Here is a 24,527-nt window from a genome sequence, read left to right as displayed (position 1 = left end):
TGGGAGTATGGGGAAGATTGAAAGTAGCGAGCTGGCTGTTGTCTGTGTACCCAGAGACCCGAGTTCTTTGGGCACAGACTTTGGAAAAAACGATACAACAGACTTTTAACACCATAAATCAGTGAGTTGTTTTGTTATGTCTCCCCTCTCGCTGTGAAACAGGGACACCTCCTTTTTCCTTATTAGGGAGAGAGAGGCAGAGAGAGAGCCTGTGGTATGTTGAATACTGGGGTGAATGAGTAGTCTTTTGGGTACTGCAAGTCTGTGTCTTTATTGATGCTTTGTTGCACGCTTGAGTGCTCGGTGGAGGCTGCAGATGTTTTTGCTGGCGGGGTGGGGGGGTTCATTGCCTTGCTGCATTGGGGGGATTTGGAGGGGTCTTTGGGGTTCTGACATTTAACTGTCATTCATTCTTTGCGGCACTCCTCTGTTTTCAAGGATGTTTGCGAAGAAAAAGAATCTCAGAATGCGTATTGTATACCTTTTTTTATAATTTTCTATCTTCAAATTAGAAATTAAAAAAACTAAACTAACAAAACTAAACAAAGCTGGACTATTATATTACAATGGATATAAACAGTAATGTCAATAACTCTGCTTCTCTATATCATATACCTTTCTCTGACATGAAATGTATCAATTGAAAGCTATTGAAGAAGGAAATTGGTGAGCTGATTCAGCATTGGAGTAGTGTGTTCTGCTGACATTGCTCGCAGAGCATTCATTAGACTCTGGACAAACCTTTCTGCCAGCCCATTTGTAGCTGGGTGGTACAGTGCAGAAGTAATATGTCTTAGTCCATTCATTTTCAGAAATGACTGAAATTTGAGTTTGAGTTATCAGCAAGATGGCGCTGGTGAACCATGGCAACGTTCTGTGGGCAATATTCCATACGTGGAAATATACCTCTTTTGAATTGCTCTCACGCAAACTGCAGCATATAATTTCACTTGAGGCAATGTACCTAATGATCCACAGATTTTGTGATCTTCTGAAGAACTCAGCAAACTCAACTCTCAAGCAAGCAGGTACAACACCTGTAAGTGGAAGAAGGTTCATCACCATGGCCAGAAGTGAGGCAAAAGGAAGGGACTCCAAGCCAGGCTGAAACACAAAGGAATCAGACCCCCCACCTAGCCAAGGTGCAAGTCACTGGAGAATGAAATTGAAGACCTGAGGGCAGGATTGTTGTACCAAAAGGAAACGAGAAGTTCAAGCATTCTGTGTTTTACCGAGACATGGCTTACTCACAGCACACCAGAAATGGCAATCAGACACAAAGGCTTCTCAATACAAAGGACGGACTGTGTACCGCTGATTCGGAAAAGGCAAAAGGTGGAGTTGTGTGTTGCATGATAAACTCTCTGTGCTGTTCCGCTGTGGCGGATTTGTCAAACTGGAGCTCACCTGACCTTGAACAATCAAATTCTGTCCATTCTATTTACCAAGGATGTTATCATTGGTGATCCCGGCCACAGTTTACATGCCACCAGTGACACCTATGATTAAACATTTGAGATACTGCATGATGCCATCACCGAACAAGAAAGTCCATCCTGATGCATCCCGTATCATAGTCGGAGACTTCAACCAGGCTTGTTTGAAGAAATCCCTGCCCAGTTACCATCAGCATATAACCTGTAGCACCAGAGATTCCACCACACTAGACCATTATTATATGGAGATAAGGAATACCCAGACAGCATTTCAGGAAATCTGATCGGTTGGCTGACCTTCTCCTACCTGAATACAGGTAGGGACTAAAGAGCAAGGCTCCAGAAATCAGGACAATGGCAAGGTGGTCGAGGGAGGCAGAGGAGTCATCACAGCTCACTGTGCCATTGAGGAATGACCCTGACCTAAGAGTGAAATTGGTCCGTGCACACCGATCCTCACTAGAAACTTACGCAGTGCAGGCAGGAAGAAAAGTCCTACAGCCATGGAGTTTTCTTTCCTGATCTTCGCAAGTAAGGAACCAGCCATCATTCAATAACTGTTTCTGAACCTGGTGATGTGGGAACTGAGGCCTCTGCCCAATGGTAGTAACAACAATTGAGCACGGCCTGGATGGTGAGACTCCTTGATGATGGATGTTGCTTTCTTGCGGCAATGCTCCATGTAATTTTACTCAATGGTGGGGAGGACTTTTCCTGTGATGGACCGGGCTGTATTGATCACTTTCTGTAGCTGGACACTGGTATTTCCATATCAGGCAGCTGGAGGAGCGAAGGATGGGGACAAATGTTGGATGTAGCTGCAAATGCAAGGACCAGGATTCGTTCAGCTGAAATTCCCTACTGCAGAGCTCCAGGTACAGGACTGCGTTGGAGATTTCTATTCCTTCTCCAATGCTCCAAGCTCTCCTTCATTGTGATCTCCATGCACAGGGCCCATTGGTAGATGAAGTCCTTCGTGTGTTGTACAGGACCACATCCAAACACTTCTCCATGCAATAAAATCTATACATAGAACTCTCAGTGATCTGCTTGCGAAGAGATCTATTTGTCTTGGTCAGGTTGTAACATACTGTAGTTGAAATAGTGAACACAGGTTCCTGACTCGAGCCAAGTGCCAAAAGTAGAGGAAATAACTCTAATGATTAAACAAATAACCACAAATATATTGAGTTTAAGAGGTGGAGGAGGTGGTGGAGAATAAAGGATCAGTATGTTACATAGAAAACCATTACTGTGAACACCTGTTGCCCATTAACTTTTGATGGAGCTTGTCTGAGAACTGGCAGATGGAGTTTAATAGAGTCATAGGAAAGTACAGCACAGAAACAGGCCTTTTGGCCCATCTAGTTCTTGCCAAGCTATTTAAACTGCCTCCTCCCAACAACCTGCACTGGGATCAAAGCCCTCCATACCCCTACCATTTATGTATTTATCCAAACTTCTCTTAAACTTTGAAATCGAGCTTGCATGCATCACTTGAACTGGCAGCTCATTCCAACACTCTCACAACCTTCTGAGTGATGAAGTTTACCCTCATGTTCCCCTTAAACTTTTCACTTTTCACCCTTAGCCCATGACCCATGACCTAGAGAAGTGTGAAGTGATACACTTTGGAAGGTCAAACATGAAGGCAGAATACAGGGTTAATGGCTACCCCCTTAAGTCAGAAGAGGGTGGGTCTATGACATTTACCCTGGAAAGGTTGCATTTTTTAAATGATATAACTTGGATTGCATTTTAGTGATTAAAAATTAACACTAAGGGATACAACATTAGAAAGAGAACAAATTCAGTGCATGCATATTTTATGACAAAGCTACTTTGTGTAGACAAGAAGAATTCTCTGATAAAAACGTAACACATTCAGCTGCTTCCCACAGTGCAAAATGAAGACTATTGGTATTAGGTTTTGGTCCTGGAATGTCCTTAGATATCACACCAACACTGTTAGTGCAGCATCTGCTTTAAAAGGCCATCAGTCATGCCTGTGCCAAGAAGAGCAGGGTGAGCTGTCTCAATGACTATCACCTGGTAGCACTCACATCTACTGTGCTGAAGTACTTTGAGAGGTTATTCACAGATAGCGTTGCAGTTAGTGTGATGCTTTTACAGCTTGGAGCATCCAGTGTTCAGAGTTAAATTCCGGGCATCATGCTGTAGCGAGTTTCTGTATGTCCTCCCTGTGAAATGTGTGGGTTATCCCTTGGTGCTCCAGTTACCTCCCACACTCCAAAGATGTGCCGGATAGGCTAATTGGTCATTGTAAATTGTCCTGTGATTGGGTTAATCAGGCTCGAATGGCCAGAAGGACATACTCCATGCTGTATCAATAAATAAATAAATAAAACAGGTTGCTACTCCATTCCCTATACCTTGACTCAAAGCAATGGAATCCCTTCTTTGAACCTTCACCTCTTTCTCTCACTCTCTTCCTTTCCTTTTCTATCTCTCGAATCAACCACTGTGATCAGGGTTTTAGCCATTGAGCTTTTTAAAAAAAACAAATCGTGTGTTATTACCAACATGTAAAACTCCTTGGACGCCTAACCACATAGAGATCCTCTATCTGTGTCAAGCCAGCAATCTTCTTTCCCAAACATCTCTTGGCTTTGTCCAGCAAAGTTGAAGAGCAAGTAGTCAAAACTTATTTTCTGAACTATAGCTTTAAAATGATGTCACATTATGTCAGCCTGGTTAGTCTGATTAATGTTATGATGTTAACAGGGAACATCCAAACACTATGATTATCCTGACCTGATAGACTAAATTACTATGGAACATAAATGATGAATAAACCCAGTTCTGTTGTCTATGATAACCTACCAGTAATCAAGTGTTACATCTAGTTGAGCTGCTGCCTCATAGCACCAGTGATACTGGTTCAACCCTGACTGTGAATGTGGAGTTTGCACGTTCTCTCTGTGACCTTGTACGTACACTGGTTACCTCCCACAACTCAAAGACATGTGGGCTGATAGGTTAATAGACCAATGTAAATTGTCTTTATTGGATAGTTATAGGTAGAGTCTGGGTGGAGTTGATGGGAAAGTGGGAAAATAGAAAATGTGATTAACCTAGAATCAGAATCAGGATTAATATCACTGGCATATGTCGTGAATATATATATTAGTTAAATTAAATAAATAGTGCAAAAAAGTAGTGGGGTAGTGTTCATGGGTTCAATGTCCATTCAGAAATCAGATGGCAGAGGGGAAGAAGCTGTTCTTGAATCATAGAGTGAGTACCTTCAGTCACCTGTACCTTCTTCCTGGTGGTAGCAATGAGAAGAGGACACATCCTTGGTGATGGGATGCTGCCTTTTTGAGGCATCGCGCCTTGAAGATGTCCTGGATGCTATTGGTTGATAGTTGGCAAAGACTTTGTGGGCCAAAGATCTGCTAATCTGTATCTCTCTATAACTTTGTGAGTTGTCTCATTCACTTCCAGCACTGTTACAAACTTACAGCACAATACAGCAGCTCTTTTCTTATTATATTCCAACTTATCCATTAAAAAGGAATGTATTTTTGAAGATTCCTCACAGTTCTGGCATTCTGGACCAAATATTATTCCTGACTCTTAAACACTGAAAACTTCTGGCCAATATCCAGAAATTCTTTCTAAAGGTTTCATTGTGATCATTGAGAGTCAAATGAAAAGCTAAAGGGTTTTGCTGCAGTGTTATGTCTTTTGCAGTCACCCGTTGAGACTAGTTTAATAAGGGAGGTTTAATGATGTGAAAACTTTTAGGCCCTTAAATTACACCATGTGGTACCAGCTTAATCGGTTTAAATTAATATTTGTTGCAATCATTTTCCAAAGGGAAATAAAGTTATAAATGACCAACAGTGCAGATGTTTCCCCATAGGTAAGGATGCTGAGCTATGTCTGATATCGATAAGTCCTTGGACAAGTTCCAGGTACTCATAACAAACTCCTAAACCACGAGTTAGGCTCCCTGCCTTTGCTAACAAGGGATCTAGAACCTGCTTTAGGTGCCCTTGGAAAAATTCCAAGCACAGTAGGTAATCCATGAAAATTTATTTATCAGGTGTGAGTGTAAACCAGGCCACTAAAAGAGTAAGTTTATTTTTTAAATTAAAGCTTAGTATCATTCTAATTATTACATGGCTATGGAACACTTCTGGGGTAACTGCCATCAGACAAGGCAACCCATGCACTCCCTTCCAGTGCCCCACTCTCCAGATGTACCTGAGAACTGGTGCTTGAAAGATAAGTAGCTCAAAGTTTTTTGTCAAAATGGGCAAGATGCAGCAACGGCCTGCAACTCACCAAGTAGAAGACAGCCCAGGCCCAATGCTGAGCGGGTCCTGTACTTCTCTGTTGGGAGACTTTGCTGACTCCAAGCTCTTGGGTGACTCTTAGACCGGGTGTTCTTCTAATTTTACTCTTCTGCCAATTTTGGTAAAGCTTTTTAAGGTTGGTGCCCCTGAGAGGAGATTTTTGATAGGTGTATTGGTCAGCAACTAAATTATTTCATCTTCATTTCCCTAGAGTATTTTCTCAAGTGTTCAGAATGCAATGTATATTTGCAAACATTTCACATCTATATGTTTCTGGTTAAGGATATTTACCAGACTATTCATTGTCATGTTATTTAGGCATTGTGGTACTCAAGAAATGACAATTCCAATGCTGACAACCAGTGAATCCAATAAAACATGCGGGTCATGTTAACTTAAGCACTTTGCTCTTGTGCCTGTCTCTCTCATTGTCTGGAGCAAACTGAAAGCCTTTGTACCATCTGTCTTTGGATTTGTTTCCAATGATATCACATGGTTCTACAGCATTCCATTCCATTCTGTCTGTTTCAATCCATTCCTTAAGTAATCCAGAATTAATCACCCATTACTGTATATCTTTCACTTATGGCTTATCAATCAAGCCACATTGTTGTTTTATCCCCTTAGTTTGCACTAAAATTAACCCTAGAGGTCATCCCTTTTGTTATGAACCTAATCCGAACCCTAACTAATCATACTGGTTCGTTCTCCTTGTTGACCTATATCAACCCCCAAGCATGAATCTATTTTCCCATTCTCAACACAACTCTCTCAATGTACTCATGAATAAGAGTCATAATGTGGCATGGAAACGAGCTCTTCAACCCAACGCGTCAATGCTCTCTGTGGTGCCCACCTACAGCAGCTGGTTCCATTTGCCTGCATGTGGCTAATATTCCTCTAAATCTCTCCTATTGAAATGCCTTTTAAATGTTATTGTATGTTCTTCAGCCACTTTCTCTGGCAGCTCATTCCACATACCAACCAATCTGTGGGAAGAACTTGGGCCTCAGCTTCCTTTTGAATCTTTCATCTCTCACCTTAAACTTATGACCTCTAGATTTTAGTTCTCGTTCCCTGGAGGGAAAACTGACTGGGTGTATTCACTATATCTATAACCCTCGTGATTTTATACACCTCTTTGTGGTCACCTCATAATTGGCAATGTCCCAAGGAATAAGGTCCTAGTCTGTCGAACCTCTCGCTTTTACTCACTCCCTCAAGACTTGGCAAAATATTTGCAAGCTGAACGCACTCTTTCAAGTTTAATGAAATCTTTCCTATAACAAGGACACCAAAACTGTACACAGCACTCCACTGCAGCCTCAAAATGCCTTGTCTAATTAAATAAAAAAGTGATCCACCTAACCAATTCTTTCTATGTTTCTATACCAGCCTAAGTGAATTACTGCACATTATTCCCCTGATTGTCTTGTATCAGGCCTAAAAGACACTCTCTTATCGTAGCCCTGGATGAATTCCAAGCTACCTCCTTCTCATGCCATTGCTTTAAAAAGCAAGATCGTTCAAATGCAGGCAGGAAGTGTTGAACACCCACCCATCCTCCATTCCCGTCCTCATCAACCTCAACCTTGCTCAATGCCTCAATCAGAGAGACCCAATTTAATAATTACAGTTGGAAGTACAGTATGTGGCAGCTGGGAAACACTCTGACTGGCACTCCCTTGTATTTTGCACATGTGCACTCAATGGCCACTTTATTAGGTATACTGCTCATTAATGCAACTACCAGCCAATCATGTGGCAGCAACTCAGTGCATAAAAGCATTCAGACATGCTCAAGAGGTTCAGTTCTTCTTCAGGCCAAACATTGGAATGGGGGAGAAATGTCAGCTAAGTGATTTTGACCATGGAATGATTGTTGGTGTCAAACAGGGTTGTTTGAACATCTCAGAAACTGCTGACCTCCTGGGATTTTCACATACAATAGTCTCTAGAGTTTACAGGGAATGATGCAAAAAAACCCCAAAAAAAACATCCAGAGAGTGGCAGTTCTGTGGGTGAAAATGCCTTGTTAATGACAGAGGTCAGAGGAGAATGTCCAGACTGGTTCAATCCGACAGGAAGGCAATAGTAACTCAGATAACCATGTGTAACAACAGTGGTGTGCAGAAGAGCATCTCTGAATGCACAACATGTCAAACCTTGAGGTGGATGGGCTGCAGCAGCAGAAGAACATGAACATACGCTCGGTGGCCACTTTACTAGGTACTGGAGGTACAGGAAGTACCTCATTAAGTGGGCACGGAGTGTAATATCTAAGTACAAATGTTATTTGCACAACTAAAACATTGCAGATGCTGGAAATATGAAATTAACAAGAAAATGACAGATACACTCAGCAGATCTTTGTCCTGACCATAGCCTCTCTTTCTCACTTTCCACACATTTTTTCTGAACTTACTGAGTGTTTACAGAATTTCCTGCTTTTCTTAATGACTTATAATTTATTCATATACAGATCTGGCGCTCACAGGCATACCCAACAGTAATTGCTCAATCCTATTGCCTAGGTGAAGGTAGTGTGGAACCACCATTTTGAACCTCTGAAGTCCTCTGGTTCTCCCACGTGTGACTGAGTAGCGTGTCCCAGACCTAATTTTGATGAAGAAACAGGATAACTTTGAGGCCCTTGTCCTCTGAGCAGTAAAGTTCATGGCTTGAGAAGTGCAGTCAGACTAGCCTAAGGTCAAACATTTTGTAAATGGTGCTGATAGCCACCTAATCTGTTGGAATTGGAGAGAGTAAATTCATAGAGTTCTAATGATGTTGAAATCTTTGAGCTGTAGTGATCCAAGCAAATGGAATTCAGGTAGTATCAGAAGGATTTGATCCATTGAGACAGGTTTTCTGAACACCCACATCACAAGATATTGACACTTTAGTCAATTTTTATGGCTATGTACACATTTACACATTTCCTTTCGCACAGGCTTTCTAGCTTAAGAGATGGTCTGAGGCTGTAGTACAAAACAGACAGCAATGAATCTGCATTCTATTTTATGGCTTACCTGATGATGTGAGCAGAGACTAAAACTGGGTAGTGTTCAAGCTGAATCCCAGCTGGAGGATACATTGCTCTGCCTACGGTCAAAGGCACTGGGGGATCTCAGCAGGTTAAACAGAGTCTGTGGAGGGAAATGGACAGTCAACATTTCAGGTTGACACCTATAGTCTCTCTCGTGACTCCACTATATATGTCCTGACAAGGTCCACAAGAAGTCTGTAATAATAACAGGCATCCGTTACTCTCAAGAGACCATAGATTTGCATCTTGGAAAGTTTCCAGGGTGCAGGCCTGGGTAGGGTTGTATGGGAGACCGGCAGATGCCCATGTTGCAAGTCTCCCCTCTCCATGCCACCGATGTTGTCCAAGGGCAAGAGCTGATACAGCTTGGCACCGGTGTCGTCACAGAGCAATGTGTGAGTTCTGTAAGTGTCAATTAAATTATATCTAGCTGTTATAAACTCTGCAGAGTCTCTGCATAATCTTTCTTCATGGACCAGATTCAGCTATCAATCTGGGGAACCATGTCGTCTGATTCAAGTATATACTCACTGAGATCAGGAAGACAGCTTTACACACAATTTTTCAGATGTCTCCAAGGCAGTAAAATGTCTTTACTCTTGTACTCAAGTCCTCTATAATAAAGGTCAACATACCATTTATTTTCCTCGTTGTTTGTTGTACTTACCTATTATTAAAGGTATGAGTGCTTCAAGCACTCATATCTTTAGAATCTAACAAATGAAAACCTTATGCATTTAAAAAAATACTCTGCTTTTCTAACCTTTTTATCTCAAGATCCAGTTGCAGTATCGTTGTTATTCACATACTCTCAGTATCGGAAATTTTCCCCATGACCGCGTGGGTTTTCTTTTCGGGTGCTCAGGTTTCCTCCCACAATCCAAAGATGTATCAGTTGGTAGGTTAATTGGTCATTATAAGTTGTCCCATGGTTAGGCAAGGGTTGAATCGGGATTGCTGGGTGGCATGGCTCAAAGGGCTGGAAGGGCCTACTCTGTGCTGTATCCAAATAAATAAATGCAGTGGAGAATCTAAATCCATTTTATTATAATTCCCACTATTAGCTGTAATACAGGCATTTCTGCAGAGCAGCCATGGTTCACCAGTGAAGAGTTAAAGGGAACACAAATAGCCCTTTATGCCTCCTAACATATCATAGTGCCTCTATCGCCTTAGGAGTTTGGGAAGATTCAGCATGACATCTAAAACTTTGACAAACTTCTATAGATGTGCAGTGGAGAGTATATTGATTGGCTGCACCACAGCCTGGTATGGAAGCACCAATGTCCTTGAACAGAAAACCCTACAAAAAGTAATAGATACGGCTCAGTCCATCACGGGTAAAGCCCTCCCAACATCTACATGAAACACTGTCACAGGAAAGCAGCATCCATCATCAGGGATCCCCACTACCTAGGATGTGCTCTCTTCTCGCTGCTGCCATCAGGAAGAAGGTTCAGGAGCCTCAGGATTCACATCACCAGGTTCAAGAACAGTTACTATCCACAACCATCAGGCCCTTGAACCAAAGGGGATAAACTGACTCAACTTCACTTGCCTCATCACTGAAATCTTCCCACAACCAATGGACTTACTTTCAAGGACTTTTCATCTCATGTTCTTGATAGTTAGTGCTTATTAGTATTGTTTCTTCTTTTGCAATTGCACAGTCTTCTGCACTCCGGTTGAAAACCCTCATTGGGCGGTCTTTCATTGATTCTGCTATGGTTACTATTTTATAGATTTGTTAAGTATGTCCACAAGAAAATAAATCTCAGAGTTGTGTATGGTGACATAAATGTACTTTGATAATAAAATTCACTTTGAAATTTGAATGAAATGATAAAAGCAGTATTATACCAGAACATATTCTCCTTGCACCCATTGTATGAAGTTTGTGCACTTTTGGGTGGATTTGTACAGTGACACTGATTAAGAATATATATTGCTATCTGCACAATACATCATTCATGTTCATATTGCAGTAAACTAACTTCATCAGTCATCATTGCATTTGAACTTGGAAAAGCCAAATCATTTTTCTTTATAGAGAGAAGGTTATCCTAATTGGCAGTTGGCACAAATGAAATAGAGGGCTTCCATGGCATGGCTCCATTCGTTTCTCAGTTAATATGTCGTTGAGTCATCTCAATTCTCATGGTATTATGAAAAGGCATCTCTTTTGGCCTGAATAATATTGATAAAGACATTCTATTAATTGATGCTGATTTTTCCTGCCACGTGATTGACAACTTATCTTTGCTGGAAAATGTCAAATCTCCACCTTCATTTCTTAGAAGGAAGTGAATCACAGTTGGAAAGGCCAATTGGTATATTTCTCACTGAAATGATTCCTTAATGAAATATGCAAATTTGACATTGTAACCCTTTTAAACATCTGATTAAAGGTACTTTCCCAGTATATTGTATTCTGACAGCAGAGTATTTTCCTTCAAACTTTGATTTCACTGCAATTCATCTCCGTGACCTCAGGTGTCACAGTGACTGAATGTGCAGTGAATTACCGAGGGAGATCTGCACTAATGAAAATGCAGTCTATCAGAACGCATGTTAAAAACAAGCCTCAGATTGCCCTCCCTGGTGTACATAAAAGATCATCTGTTCACTATTTAAAGAATAGTATGTGAAATCTTTTTGGATTCTTGGGCATTGTTTATCACATGAAAAATATCACTGAAATAGATCACAGGCCCACAATCTCACTGTTGTTTGTGGGATATTGCTGTGTGTAAAGTTTAGTCATTACATTTCCAAAATTGCAACAATAAAACCACATTTAATTAAATCGACACTTATTGGATGGAAATGTCCTCATGTTATGAAAGGCCTTTAAAATACACACCTATATTACGGTTCATGGAAAAGTGGTCAATTATAACACATTCACAATAGTGATCTTTTAATATTTGGCAAGTGTCAACTATCTGATTTCACAAAGATTTGATTTGCTTGTAACAGGCTGAACAGATTGTAACACCTCAGGGGTGTGTGCTTAGCCCACTCCTCTACTCTCTCTATACCCATGACTGTGGGGCTAGGCATAGCTCAAATACCATCTATAGATTTGCTGATGATACAGCCATTGTTTGTAGAATCTCAGACAGTGACGAGAGGGCTTACAGGAACGAGATATGCCAACTAGTGGAGTGGTGTCGCATTAACAACCTTGCACTCAGCCTCAGTAAGACGAAAGAGCTGATTGTGGACCAGGAAGGGTACGATGAAGGAACACATACCAATCCTCATAGAGAGATCAGAAGTGGAGAGAGTGAACAGTTTCAAGTTCCTGGGTGTCAAAATCTCTGAGGACCTAACCTGGTCCCAACATATCGATGTAATTATAAAGAAGGCAAGACAGCGACTGCACTTTATTAGGAGTTTGAAGAGATTTGGTATGTCAACAAATACACTCAGAAACTTCTAAAGATGTAACGTGGAGAGCATTCTGACAGGCTGCATCACTGTTTGGTGTGTGTGTGGGGGCGGGGGGTGGGGGGCTACTGCACAGGACCGAAAGAAGCTGCAGAGGGTTGTCAATTTAGACGACTCCATCTTGGGTGCTAGCCTACAAAGTACTCAGGACATCTTCAAGGAGAGGTGTCTCAGAATGACAGCGTCCATTATCCAGCACCCAGAGCATGCCCTTTTCTCACTGTTACCATCAGGTAGGAGGTACAGAAGCCTGAAGGCACACACTCAGCAATTCAGGAACAGCTTCTTCCCCTCTGCCATCCGATTCCTAAATGGACATTGAATCCCTGAACATGACCTCACTTTTAAAATATATATTATTTCTGTTTTTGCACCATTTCTAATCTATTCAATATACGCATGCTGCAATTGATTGATTGATTTTCTTCGTCTTCTATATGATGTATTGCATTGAGCTGCTGCTGCTAAGTTCACAAATTTCATGACACATGCCAGTGATAATAAACCTGATTCTGATTCTGAATAACAACAAGACCAACATCTCCATCCAAGCACAAGCCAATCAGTTACATCCCCCGATAGCAATCGTTTATATTTTGCTTTAAATTGCAGTGCAAAGGCATTCATTGCTAACATGGTTTAGGGATATTGGATAAGCTGACTACTGATCCTGAGAATTTAGTTAGGTACTGAGGAATTTAAATTAAAATAATAAATACATTTGAAATTGTTCAAGTTGGGCACTACAGAGGAACGGAAGATCTAATTTTCTTCCAAAAAAGGATTTAAAAACTGCAGACCCAGCAGTTTTGGGGAAGTTTTCAAGGGACAAAATGCAAGTGCAGTTGGAAAGGCAGGGACAGATTAGAAGAAGTCGGCATGGTTTTGTGCAGGGGAGATCATGTCTCACAAACTTGACTGAATGTTTTAAGGAGGCATCTAAGAAAGTTGATGAAGGCATTGTGTTAGATGTGGTTTGCATGGACTTTAAGGTATAAGACATTTTGACTGTCCCAAAGGTTAAGTGCATGCAATCCAATGTGTTGGCAAACTGGATCCAAAATTAGCTTGGAGGTGGGAGGCAGCTAATGTGCCGGAGGATTTTGATGAAGGGACATAACCTGAAATGCCGACTGCCCATTTCCCTCCCTAGGTACCGTCTGACCTGCTAAGTTCCTCCAGTATTTTGTGAGTGAAGAGAGCATTTGGTATGCTTGTCTTCATATGCTGAAGCACTAAGTAGAAAAATTGTGATCTTGTTGTGGTTGTACAAAGCATTGGATAGACTACACTTAGAATATGATGTATAGTGCAGAAAAGATTCCCCGGGATGCTGCCTGAAACGGAGGGCTAAGCACTGCACCAGTGCCACATTCAAGTTTGTTGATGACACCACTGTCATTGGCCAAATCAAAGGGAGTGATGAATCAGCATATTGGAGCGAGATTGGAATCTGTCTGAAACTTTGACGAACTTCTTTAGCTGTGTGGTGGAGCATATTGACTGGTTGCATCACAGCCTGGTATGGAAACACCAATGCCCTTGAACAGAAAGGCTTACATAAAGTAGTGGATACAGCCCAGTCTATCGTAAGTAAAGCCCTCCACACCATTGACTACATTTATATAGGGCACTGTTGCAGGAAAGCAGCATCCATCATCAAGGACCCCCACCATCCAGGACATGCTCTCTTCTCACTGCTGCCATCAGGAAGAAGCTGCAGGAGCCTCAGGACCCACACCACCAGCTTCAGGAACAGTTATTCCTCAACCATCAGGCTCTGATGGTAAGGTATAACTGCACCACTGACTGTTCCCGATGTTTATTGGCTATTGATTTTTTTTATATTTGCTTACTCTATTGTCATTTGCTCATCAATTGTTTGTTCATCCTGTTGGGGGCAGTCTTTCATTGATACCATTGTGTTTTTTGTATTTATTGTGAATGCTCACAAGAAAGTGAATCCCAGAATGGTGTACAGTGACTTATATGAACTTTGATTTAAAATTTACTTTGAACTTTGAACATTATCGACGTTTATTAGGACAGGTAATCAGAATATTTTCCCAGGATAGGGAAATCTAAGGTCAGTGGGCACAGGTTTAACATGAGAAGGGAGAATTCTAAAGGAGATCTGAGTGCTAAGATTTTCTACACAAAGGGTGGTGGTTATCTGGAAAAGCTGCCAGAGGAGAAGGTGGCAGCAGACACAATTACAGCATTTAAATGGCATTTGGATAGGAAGGGAGTAGAGGAATACGGGCCTAATGCAGACAAGTAGGACTGGAGTAGACAGGCATTACAGTTTGTATAGTCAAGGTGGGCCAAACATTTCTTAGCTGTATGATCCTCTTTCTGCCAACATCAAATTTTTAAATTAGAGCCTGGCAGTTCATATTGAATCCAAATGAGATTCAACACAACCACAAGAGACTAGGTATGCTGGAATTTGAAGCACAGAAAATAAACTACTGGAGGAACTCAGCCGGTCAGTCAACATCTGTAGAGGGAAATGGACATTTAACATTCTGGGTCTGAGTGAGGGGTTCTTGACCCAAAACATTAACTACCCACCTCCCTCCACATATTCTGCCTGAAACACTGAGTTCCTCCAGCAGTTTGTTTTTTTTTTGCTCCCATAATTAAGATTGGAGCATGCACTTTAGTTCATTTCCTGAAGCCTCTCCTATGCCCTTTCACACAGTCCATAAAATGTCAGTGAAGTGTCAAGTCTTAAAAAATACTGCAGTAATAGATCTTGAAGCTGTTAATATACCACGCAATTCTAAATTCCCATTAATTTGATCTCAGTGCTTGTCAACAGTCACCTACTTTCTCTGACTCATACTCCAAGGCAATGCACTATGAAAATCTGTGTCCTTATTTACAGTCCCTTCATTAGCTTACCTCTCCGTGTTGGAGCAATTTCCATTAATCCTTCAACAATCCTCCATTTCTGGGTTCCTGCATGTTCCCTCTTTTATTTAAGTCACGTCTTTAGTTCTCTACTTTACCCTCCTCTGTTATAATGCTCCTTATATTACTGAGACTTAGTTTGGGTGTGCAGTAAATAAACTTGAGGAGGAATAAATCTTCACAGCGCCATCCACCCCACCCCCAAGGCAGCTAACCACTCTACTTTCCACCATTAGGTCTGTCTTTATAATCCCATTGTGTTGACTGACTCTAATATTGACCATTTATTTATTCATTGAGATACAGAGCTGAATAGGCCCTTCCAACCCTTCAAGACATGCCACCCAGCAGCTCCTCGATCTAATCCTAACCTAATCACAGGACACATAACCTTATTGTGGGGTTTGGAGGCTTATGTTTCTCAGTGAACCAGAGAACTATGTTGGCTGGAGTCAGGGCTTAATGCTTTCGCTCTTGGTAGGGTCCACCCATTGTCGTGGCTATCTCTCGAGGTCAAGGATGATGGTCTTCGTTCTGTTGATCTATTTATGGGCTCTCAAGTGGCTTATGAGTCCAATCTTGGCTTTGAAAGTTCTTCCGCATTCAGCACAGGTAGTTCCAGATGGCAGATTGGGCTTTGATTGTTGCTGCCTCTCTTTCCATTTTCTTCTCTTTTCTTCTAATTCTGCACATCTGTTGGCTTCGAAAGTTGCTGTTCCTTCTCAGATGATAGTTTGCCAGAGTTTCCTGTCCTGGGCATTGGTTTCCCAATTGTTGATGTCGATGTTACATTTCTTCATGTTGACTTTTAAGACGTCTTTGAATCTCTTCTGTTGCCCACCTCTTTTATGTTTGCCTTCTTTAAGCTGGGAGTAGAAGATTTGTTTCGGCAGACGTTCGTCTTTCATCTGAACAAAATGACCGCTCCATCTTAGTTGGTTCTTGATGACGTAGGCTTCAATGCTCGTTGTTTTTGCTTCATTTAGCACGCTGACATTGGTTCTTCTATCTTTCCAGCTGATATTTAAGATGTTTCGAAGACAGCATTGATGGAACTTTTCAAGTGCCTTCAGATGTCGTCAGTATGTTGTCCAGATTACTGATGCATGCAGGAGCGTTGGGATTACCGCTGCTTTGTACACTAACATTTTGGTGTCTGTTCGGATCTCATGATCATGAAAGACTCTTGTTCAGAGACATCCAAAAGCTGTTCCAGCACATTTAAGACGATGTTGGATCTCATCATTAAGGTTGACATTGGAGGAGAGGTGACTTCCAAGATACAGAAAGTGGTCCACGTTTTCCAGGGTTTTTTCGCCAAGTTGAATTGATGGTTCAATCCGATTTGTCTCGTTTGGTGACGGTTGGTAGATGATCTGAGTCTTGTTGGAATTGACGGTAAGTCAAAGTTTCATGTATGTACAGTTGAAGGCAGTCAGAATCTGTTGTAGGTCGTTTTCTGAAAGAGCTGCAACACTGTTGTTATCTGCATATTGGAACTCATTGAGGGAACTTGTGGCTGTCTTGTTTTTTGACTTAAGACAGACAAGATTGAAAAGTCTGCCATCTGTTCTCTAGACAATTTCGATTCCTAGGGGTAGGTATTCCTTGATAATGTGGATGATTGTCACAATGAAGATGGTGAACAAAGTTGGGGCAATCACACATCCCTGTTTTACTCCTGATCTAACTTGAAAAGGCTCACAGTTACTATTGCTGACCATGACTGTGGCAAGCATGCCATCATGGAGGAGTCTCAGGATTCGAATGTACTTTTCAGGGCATCCATATAGATAGGACATCCCATAGGAGTTCCCTTGATACCAAGTCAATGGCTTTGGTGAGGTCGATGAATGCCATGTACAAAAGTTAAAGTTGTTCATGACATTTTTCTTGTAGTTGTTGCATTGTGAAGATCATGTTGAATGCTCCACATGATGGTCTAAAACCGGCTTGTGTCTCTGGAAGGATCTTCTCGGCTAAAAGCTTGAGCCGGTTGTTCATGATGTGGGTGAAGATCTTTCCTGCTGTTGCTAACAGGGAAATTCCACGATAGTTTCCGCTTTCGGATTGATCGCCTTTCCTTTTGTAGATGGTAATGATTGCTGAGTCTCTAAAGTCTGCTGGCACATCTTCATTTATCCAGATCTTGATGAGAAGTTGATGCAGTTAATAATGAAGCAGGTTACCTCCAATTTTGTAGACCTCGGCTGGTATTCCATCAAGTCCAGCAGCCTTGTTGTTTTTCAAGGTTTTGATGGCTTCCTTGACTTCTTCAAGTGTTGGTATTTTGTTTAGGGAGTCGTCAACAGGCTGTTTTGGAATGTTGTTAATCACATTCCTATCAAATGAGATGGTCTGATTTAGAAGATCTTCAAAGTGCTCCCTCCATCTAGAATTGATGTCAGCATTGCTCTTCAGGATGGTTGAACCATCGTTGCTTTTGAATGGGGCTTGACCGTGAGTTGATGGGCCAAAAGTAGCTTTAGTTGTGTTGAAAAAGCCTCGAGTGTTGTTGGCATTTGCTAGTTGTTGTAGTTCCTGAGCTTTCTTCCTCCACCATTGGTTTTTCAGGTTTTGGGTGCTCTTCTGGACTGCAGCCTTGCAGTCCTGATAGCATTTCCTTTTGGTAGCTGATTGTTGGTCATTTTGTAAGGTAATGAAAGTTTTTCTCTTTTTGTCAATGAGCTGTTGGAGTAGTTTGTCGTCATCATTGAACCAATCCTGATGTTTTTTCGTCTTGAACCCAACTGTTTCTTTGCAGGAGGTGATGATAGCATTCTTCAATTGACTCCAGTGTTCTTCTACAGATGGTGGGATTTGTCGAGGCAGTTGTTCTTGAAGATTTTGTTGGAACTTCTGTACATGGTTGATGTCTTGAGAGATGTCAACATTAAATTTAATAGTGTTCTGATTTTGGTGTTTCCTTTTGGGCCAAATCTTCATTCTCATGATGGACGAGATGAGTCGATGGTCTGTCCAGCACTCGTCGGCACCAGTAACAGCCCTTGTTATCAATACATCTTGTTGGTCCCGAGATCATATGATGATGTAGTCGATGAGGTGCCAGTTCGGAGCGTGGATGCTGCCAGGAGACTTTGTGCCTGTTTTTCTGGTGAAATAGGGTGCTTGTAATCACCAGGTTGTATTCAGCACATTTGGTGAGGAGGAGTGTTCCATTGGCGTTGACCTTGCCAACTCTTTCCTTGCTTATTATTCCAGTCCAGAGCCTGTGATCTTTCCCGACTCTGGCATTGAAGTCTCCCAAGAGAATGATCTTGACGTTGTTGGGAACAGAGGAAAGGACGTGGTCAAGTTGGGCGTAGAAGTTCATCTTTACTTCATCTTCAGCGTCCAGAGTTGGAGCATAGGTGGTTGTTCAGGATCAAGTCCTTCCCAGTAAAAGGCGTATTGATCTTGCTCTTCCTTTAGTTGCCCTTCTCCAGCTCTCTGGGTCTCATTCAGACCAACAATGTCAAAGTTGAATTTTTGGAGTTCCCAGGCAACAAAGACAGTTTTCCTCCCTGGTCGGTCTGAGTTTGGGTTATCCATCAGAGTTCGTATATTCTAGGCTCCAAATTTCATAGTTCCACTTCTTGGTGTTTTTCGACCGCATGATGGTCAAAGATGTGATAACAGTACATTTGGAAAGAGGTGAAATCATCAGACAAAGTTAGCATGGATTTGTGAAAGGAAAATCATGTCTGATGAATCTTATAGAATTTTTTGAAGATGTAACTAGTAGAGTGGATAGGGTACAGCCAGTGGATGTGGTATATTTAGATTTTCAAAAGATCTTTTGACAAGGTCCCACACAGGAGATTAGTGTGCAAACTTAGAGCACACGGTATTGGGCGTATGGCATTGATGTGGATAGAGAATTGGTTGGCAAACAGGAAGCAAAGAGTGGGAGTAAACGGGACCCTTTTGGAATGGCAGGCAGTGACTAGTGGGGTACCGCAAGGCTCAGTGCTGGGACCTCAGTTGTTTACAATATATATTAATGATTTAGACGAGGGAATTAAATGCAACATCTCCAAGTTTGCAGATGACACGAAGCTGGGCGGGGGTGTTAGTGGTGAGGAGGATGCTAAGAGAATGCAGGGTGACTTGGATAGGTTAGGTGAGTGGGCAGATTCATGGCAGATGCAATTTAATGTGGATAAATGTGAGGTTATCCACTTTGGTTGCAAGAACAGGAAAACAGATTATTATCTGAACGGTGGCCGATTAGGAAAAGGGGAGATGCAACGAGACCTGGTTGTCATTGTACACCAGTCATTGAAGGTGGGCATGCAGGTACAGCAGGCAGTGAAAAAGACAAATGGTATGTTGGTATTCATAGCAAAAGGATTTGAGTACAGGAGCAGGGAGGTTCTACTGCAGTTGGACAATGCCTTGGTGAGACAGCACCTAGAATATTGTGTGCAGTTTTGGTCCCCTAATCTGAGGAAAGACATTCTTGCCATAGAGGGAGTACAGAGAAGGTTCACCAGATTAATTCCTGGGATGGCAGGACTTTCATATGAAGAAAGACTGGATCGACTCAGCTTATACTCACTGGAATTTAGAAGATTGAGGGGGGATCTTATTGAAACGTATAAAATTCTAAGGGGATTGGACAGACTAGATGCAGGAAGATTGTTTCTGATGTTGGGGAAATCCAGAATGAGGGGTCACAATTTAAGGATAAAGGGGAAGCCTTTTAGGACCGAGATGAGGAAAAACTTCTTCACACAGAGAGTGGTGAATCTGTGGAATTCTCTGCCACAGGAAACAGTTGAGACCGGTTCATTGACTATATTTAAGAGGAAGTTAGATATGGCCCTTGTGGCTAAAGGGATCAGGGGGTATGGAGAGAAAGCAGGTACAGGGTTCTGAGTTGGATGATCAGCCATGATCATACTGAATGGTGGTGCAGGCTCGAAGAGCCGAATGGCCTACTCCTGCACCTATGTTTCTATGGTGATCCCTCTGGATGCGGCTTTCCAGACAGGATGGGGTAAAGCAGACTATTTTTAGGACACCTTTTCTAGCCCCTTCCCAGTTCAGGGTTAGCAGAGTGGATCCTAAATAGGGCTGCTCAGATGTGAGTACTGCTGCCGAACAACTTTCCTGCTTCTGTCCAAAAGCTGAGCGATTGAATCAAGTATTCACCGCTTTTGTGCCGGTTCTTGACTAGGAACTTCCAGCTATCACAGTGCCAGCTCCCGTCGCCCTCCCCCGATCACCAAAAGACTTGAAGAATTGGCCCACAGAGTGAAGACGCCTGTGCGTGTATTTGTTTAACGTGTACTTGATGTTGCACTCCAAGAAGCACACGATACCTCACAAATCAACCAACTGATTCTAATGGTATGGAAACCATGACGATTGGAGCTGATGGATATGGTGCAGCCTTCATAGCTGTTGAGTTTGGTAACTTCATCCGCCTGTTCCACTATTGAGGTCTTGGTTGGACTGTTCTTTGTCAGGGACCTCACCCTCGACCTTACGGCCATGGGTGACCCTACCAGGAGCATAGCTCCAGACGGCATCACTCTTGGGATCTCGACCACACAAGCTTCTCCACCACGACAACGTGACAATCCACGGAGATTGTCCACCCATACCGAACAGGTCAAAGGGTAGAGGCCAGACTAAGAGTGGTTCACCGGTCCTCCAGGTTCAGTGGTTCAACTCTAGACTAACAACCCTGACTGGTGAAACAAAATTGTTAAGGAAACAGCAACGAAGAATCCTTCTACATCTGAGTGTGATGGTATTCATGAATCTCCACCTGGGACTTGCATGACTGACAGTAGTGAGAACTGAGTAGCGAAAGCCTCTGACATGATGAAGGAAGCCCTGAACACCGCCAGAGATGGAGGACCTTCATTGCTGCCCTAACCGCCAGCAGCATAACAGGCAGTAAGTAAGTAATCACAGGACAATTTACAATGACCAATTAACCTAGCAACCGGTAAGTCTTTGGACTGTGGGAGGAAACCAGAGAACCCGGAGGAAACCCACGCGTCATGGGGAGAACATACAACCTCCTTACACGCAGCGGCGGGAATTGAACCCAGTTCGCCTGTACTGCAAAGTGTTGTCCTAACCACTACGCCACTGTGACGCCCCATTGCATACGTAAACACAAGAGTTTCTGCAGATGCTGAAAATCCAGAGTAACACACACATGATGCTGAGGAACTCAGCAGGAATAAACAGTCGTCATTTCAGACCAAGCCACTTCATAATGATAAGTCTGAGCCTTTAAGCTCGATGAGCCATCAGCAATCCACCACACCACCAGAATCTGTCTCCGCTTATCTCTCAGACCACCATTCTATCAAGCCTGGAGGCTCGACCCTGCTTACACAAGTGTGGAAGGGCATACTGAAAATGAGGTGTCAACCTAGTGAAGTCGCAGCTCAGGTCAGCAAGAGACGAAAACAACCACCACTGAATGGGAAAGATGTCAGAATCAGGTTCACTGTCACTGGCACGTGTCTTTGTGAGGCATTGCTCCTTGAAAGGAGGGAGGAAGATAGCCCATAGTATAATTGACCAGCACAGATACACAAAGTTGAAGCAAGTTGGCTGATACTTAAGTGTTTATATTAAGTGCACATGGCTTCAAAGGACCGAGTCAGAAGATTGTGCCAAGTTCACACTTATATTTGAGACACTCCTCCAACAATTGGTGAAAGGTCACACTGCTGCCTCTAGGTTTCCTGAGTTAACAGCATCAACTGAAATCCATTGCTAACATGGAATACCACAAACCATTTTGCCCGGGGAAGCTTTCTCATTGTTATTTTGAGAGTATTTGACACAGTTATGGGAGTCAGTTTATTTAATTCTGGTTATCCATAGGCAATCTTCAGGAGACTTCAGATCTTTGGACATGCCATTAAGGGGAGAAGTAGGGGACTGATAACAGTTGCTGGAAGTTGCAGGTCTTACCGCCCATCACTGTAAAAGACTGTCAGTCACCTGCTGGCCCTCTACTTCTGTCTGCCTGGAAAATCCATACTTTTTTAGGAGAACTGGCTTGGTCCTTAATGTACACATCCTCTAGGATTTGACCATACTTGAACTTGTGAGCAGCAGAAACTGGCTGAAATTGCTTAATAAGCTGTCGTGTTTCCATATTTACAGCCACTTCCTCTGTTCTAACCATAATCCAGTCACAGTATAAATCCTTCCTGCATATGCACGACATTAGGCCAATTAGTCTCACCATGTGCAACAATTCACTGAAGAAAAAAACCTTGTTTCTTCAGATGCTGAAATAAAAATGTTTTCTCTGTTCTTCTTATCAGGATAGCCATACAGGATTATATAAAACAGAACTTTGCAAGTTTGAATAGCAGCATTAGGTTTCTATTCTACTCTGTGATGGCTAGAAAAACTACTTAGTATTTTCTGAGGGTTTGGCACAGTGTTCTACTCCTTCATTCTGAGTTTAAACCGTTCTGGACTCCAGCTTTCCATAAGACACAGTAACATAGCCTCCCACCTCACTTTCTGCACAGTTATTGTCAATATCAGTAAAAATAACATAGGTAGATAAAGAGGTTGAAAAGCAGGATCTCAAAGACAGTAACCTAACCTAATGGGGAGCAAGAATTGGAGGAGCAAATTTGTAAGGAGTTAGCAGATATTTGTAGTAAGCACAGGGTTGTGATTGTGGGAGATTTTAATTTTCCACACATAGACTGGGAAGCCCATACTGTAAAAGGGATAGATGGTTTGGAGTTTGTAAAATATGTGCAGGATAGTTTTTTGCAGCAATACATAGAGGTACCAACTAGAGAAGGGGCAGTGTTGGATCTTCTGTTAGGGAATGAAATAGGTCAGGTGACGGAGGTATGTGTTGGGGAGCACTTCGGGTCCACTGATCACAATGCCATTAGTTTCAATATAATTATGGAGTAGGATAGGACTGGACCCAGGGTTGGGATTTTTGAATGGAGAAAGGTTAACTTTGAGGAGAGGTAAAAGAATTTAGAAGGAGTGGATTGGAACAATTTGTTTTATGGGAAAGATGTAATAGAGAAATGGCAGTCATTTAAGGGTGAAATTTTGAGGGTACAGAATCTTTATGTTCCTGTTAGGTTGAAAGGAAAGGTTAAAAATTTGAGAGAGCCATGGTTTTCAAGGGATATTGGAAACTTGGTTAGAAAAAGAGAGATATCTACAATAAATATAGGCAGCATGGAGTAAATGGGGTGCTCGAGGAATATAAAGAATTGAAGAAGAATCTTAAGAAAGAAATAAGAAAAGCTAAAAGAAGATACAAGGTTGCTTTGGCAAGTAAGGTGAAAATAAATCCGAAGGGTTTCTATAGTTATATTAATAGCAAAAGGATAGTGAGGGATAAAATTGGTCCCTTAGTGAATCAGAGTGGACAGCTATGTGTGGAGCCGAAAGAGATGGGGGAGATTTTGAACAATTTCTTTTCTTCGGTATTCACTAAGGAGAAGGATATTGAATTGTGTAAGGTAAGGGAAACAAGTAAGGAAGTTATGGACCCTATGGCAACTAAAGAGGTGGAAGTACTGGCGCTTTTAAGAAATTTAAAAGTGGATAAATCTCTGGATCCTGACAGGATATTCCCCAGGACCTTGAGGGAAGTTTGTGCAGAGATAGCAGGGGCTCTGACAGAAATATTTCAAAAGTCATTAGAAACGGGGATGGTGCCAGAGGATTGGTGTATTGCTCATGTTGTTCCATTGTTTAAAAAGGGTTCTAAGAGTAAACCTAGCAATTATAGGCCTGTCAGTTTGATGTCAGTGGTGGGTAAATTAATGGAAAGTATTCTTGGAGATGGTATATATAATTATCTGGATAGATGGGGTCGGATTAGGAACAGTCAACATGGATTTGTGCATGGAAAGTCATGTTTGACAAATCTTATTGAATTTTTTGAAGAGGTTACAAGGAAAGTTGATGATGGTAAAGCAGCGGATGTTGTCTATATGGACTTCAGTAAGGCCTTTGACAAGGTTCTGCATGGAAGGTTAGTTAGGAAGGTTCAATCATTAGGTATTAATATTGAAGTAGTAAAATGGATTCAACAGTAGCTGGATGGGAGATGCCAGAGAGTAGTGGTGGATAACTGTATGTCAGGTTGTAGGCCAGTGACTAGTGGTGTGCCTCAGGGATCTGTACTGGGTCCAATGTTGTTTGTCATATACATCAATGATCTGGTTGATGGGGTGGTAAATTGGATTAGTAAATATGCAGATGATACTAAGGTAGGTGGTGTTGTGGATAATTAAGTAGGTTTTCAAAGTTTGCAGAGAAATTTAGGCCAGTTAGAAGAGTGGGCTGAACGATGGCAGATGGAGTTTAATGCTG

At 42.0% G+C, this 24,527-nt stretch overlaps 1 protein-coding gene and 1 long non-coding RNA gene across 6 annotated transcripts in view; one reads left to right on the top strand and one right to left on the bottom strand.

Moving 5' to 3' along the window:
* The window catches only part of spg21 (SPG21 abhydrolase domain containing, maspardin), a 104,141-nt gene that overhangs the window by 18,299 nt on the left and 61,315 nt on the right, over nucleotides 1–24,527 (top strand). The window lies entirely within an intron of this gene.
* Nucleotides 1–24,527, bottom strand: part of LOC132382438 (uncharacterized) — a 206,428-nt gene that overhangs the window by 177,395 nt on the left and 4,506 nt on the right. For all 5 annotated transcript variants that reach the window (XR_009508312.1, XR_009508310.1, XR_009508311.1 and 2 more), the window contains exon 2: nucleotides 8,794–8,910. This is a non-coding gene — a long non-coding RNA (uncharacterized LOC132382438). The remainder of the gene's footprint in view (nucleotides 1–8,793; nucleotides 8,911–24,527) is intronic.

Source organism: Hypanus sabinus, chromosome 28, assembly GCF_030144855.1.
Source record: "Hypanus sabinus isolate sHypSab1 chromosome 28, sHypSab1.hap1, whole genome shotgun sequence".
In the NCBI taxonomy this organism is placed as follows: Eukaryota; Metazoa; Chordata; class Chondrichthyes; order Myliobatiformes; family Dasyatidae; genus Hypanus; species Hypanus sabinus.
Note: the sequence above shows the minus strand (reverse complement) of the source record. Positions and strands in the feature narration are given on the sequence as shown.